This window comes from Amphibalanus amphitrite, unplaced genomic scaffold (genome assembly GCF_019059575.1).
Source record: "Amphibalanus amphitrite isolate SeventyFive unplaced genomic scaffold, NRLGWU_Aamphi_draft 000292F_arrow, whole genome shotgun sequence".
Classification (NCBI taxonomy): Eukaryota; Metazoa; Arthropoda; class Thecostraca; order Balanomorpha; family Balanidae; genus Amphibalanus; species Amphibalanus amphitrite.
The window spans coordinates 108,908-111,764 of NW_024881787.1; the positions used below are offsets into that span (position 1 = coordinate 108,908).

Here is a 2,857-nt window from a genome sequence, read left to right on the forward strand (position 1 = left end):
CACATGCCCTTTTCTATATTTTGTTTTTTGGTGACCTGACCTGACCTGACCTGACCTTGACCTTGACCTCTGAATGATATTGTATGCAACGAATATTGTCTTGGTAGCCTAAGAACACGTTTTGGGCGATCAGTCTCAGTCCATGACTCCATTCTTCGGCAACTACGGTGCAAGGCCGATACTGTAGAAACTTGCAATTTGTACCCTTGACCTGACCTTGACCTTGACCTCAAACTTTAAATTAAGTACATGTTTCTAGTAGTTCGTGATGAGAGCTTTCGCTTGGCGTTTGAATTTTTCAAATCGGACCATTAGTTCGGGAGATAACAGGGGGGGGTAAAATTTACCCCCCCCCCCAGCCCCGCGCGTTCGGCTGGAGACCCCAGCCCCGCGCGGGTTAAAGACCTCTAGCAGTTTTTATAAGAACTTCTGATGGATACATGCTAGACCGATTAAAGCACCTTAGATGTGTTCGAGTCGACAATACGGATCGGCTTGTATGCATCATGACCGTTTCAAAATTTTAACGAATTTTTAAGGCTAATTTCATTCGACTCGTATCAACGAGAGAAATGCAATGCTGGCAAAAAACGTCGTGCCTTGTTAAGTGAAAAGTTGCTAGAAAAAAACATTACTTTAAGAGTTTTTGCCTACTGAAGGATAAACCGTTAATCTTATGTCAAAACTAAGAACATTTTACAAAAAGAACGTTGAAAGGGCTATCGAATGCGCTTTTCTGCGGCGCTGTATCTCGTTTCTGATTTTTGTGCTGGTTTATAAAAAATGAAATAGGCAAAATTTGACCTTTGAAGTTCTCTGGTGACGTGACCTTTGACTTGACCTGAGAAATGACGGAGGTAATTTCGTCGTGATTTCTATGATTTTTCAGTGCTGCTTACCGCGTGTCTCTACATGGCCTAGAAACCGAGTAAATGGGGGGAGGGTTGTTCAAACACCCTCGGCATGGCGCAATTTGCGCTGATCACCGGTTCGGGGCGAGTTAATAATTATGTGATATGAATATGTATGCAATATTTTTTTTTTTTTTACAAAAATAAGCATTATTGTATCATAATCATAATGTGCTTCTGATAATTATTAAATACAATATAAAACAAGCGTTTTCAAGCCACCCCGCGGTAGAGCAAAAACATCATCAGACACCGGTCAAGCCCGGGCCGGGGTCGGATCACTGCCCTCGCCTCGCAGCGACTTTTGTTTCGACCACTCGTCTCGCCCGCCGGCCACATGTGCCCTTGACCTTTGACCAACGATGCGTGCCCTGGCTGAGTTCCATTCCGATCGCGCGCGGCCCTGCACCACGGTTGCGGCCGCGCGGCCCGTCTCCTGAGCCCGTCTCTCGCCCGGCGCTGCGCCCCAGCGCCGGGTCATGCCTGTATCGTCAGAGGCGCCCGAGGCCAGAATCGCCGAACGCTGACCGACTACAGGTTACGCCTGCGTCCATGCCCGCGCGTTTGAAATTCCCGGATGTCACAAGGCCCCGGATGTCAAACCCCTGGTCTACCGCACGGCTCGCCGAGCCGGGTATCTCGGTAAAACTTGGTATTCGGTAAGGTATTCACCACAGTCCTGGAGCGAAATGATGATCAAGCTTAATTTGGAAGCAATAGTACATGATTGGTGGGCATGGAAAGAATCGACGCTTTCGAGTTTGTTTTCGGATTAGAAGTTGATATTTTTGGGTAGAACACCCAGATTTATCCTACCCTGTCTCATAGGTGTATTACATCGTAGCCGTGAGCGATCAGGATGGAGTTTCTTGTGGAAGCATACGGTCAAAATGGTCCGATCGTTTTTTAATTACATGATTTGAAATCCATTCGAAGCCATGATCTGTGAGATGTATCCTGAGCTCATTTGCACAAACTTTAATTGTATGGACACAAAGAGCCTGTCATGAACAGAGACGTGGCAACTGAAAGGTCACATTTTAATTTGACCTCACAGGTCATCAAAGGTCACCATTACAACTCATGACCTTCAAGAGGCAGAAGATTTCAAAAATGATTACACGCTGACCAGAATGATACCAAGAACAGGGGCGTTTTGCTCCTGTTGTTGGTCGCCGGGATTCCCGGCGCTTTTCACCAAATGTTACAATATCGACATCGTAATGATCGCTAGTAAAGCATTTAACCGGAACCACGTGATGGAGCACATCGATCTGGATGAGGAAATGAGCGCTCAATGACCCCTCTACCCGACTTTCAAAACAAAAACTTTGCCTTTAGTGCGATTTATTATCAGCGTCAAATAGGCATATTTCTAGGTAAATATCCAAATTTCAATCTCAATTCGCGACCCCTAAACCACCTTTGATTTTAATATTTTTGGCATCATTGGAATCACAAGCCGCGAAATAATGGGAAAAACCACCCCCACCCACAAATTTCCAAAATCGGGAAAAATGGGTATGTGCCCACCTCTGCCGTGCCAAAACTCTTTCAACGCACTCTTGCCTGCACAACTAAATAAAAGAAACAAAAAAGGTACATAGGAAAGACATGGTATTGCGGAACATGATTGGAACTCAGAGCATGTGTGCAGCATGTGTGCGCCCGGCTAGCTCAGTCGGTAGAGCATGGGACTCTTAATCCCAGGGTCGTGGGTTCGGGCCCCGCGTTGGGCGCCAGATGTTGTGACTTGTTTTGATTTAGTTGCGGCGATCGGACGAGAACCTCGCAAAAATAGGCGTTTGCGGCGAACCCCGATGCGTTGTTTGTATCAGCGACATTTTGCCATGAGGGTGTTGCCGAGAATGAGCCGGCACTGATCTATTTGCGTGAAATGAAAGGTGAAAGGTCAGTATTTTTGATTATTGTGCCACTGACAATGA

General features: G+C 46.2%; 1 non-coding gene across 1 annotated transcript; it reads left to right on the forward strand.

The window, feature by feature from the left end:
• The first annotated feature begins 2,577 nt into the window (after positions 1-2,577).
• On the forward strand, positions 2,578-2,650 carry Trnak-cuu. Its single transcript has one exon. It is a non-coding gene; the product is annotated as a tRNA-Lys (tRNA).
• The last annotated feature ends 207 nt before the right edge of the window (positions 2,651-2,857 follow it).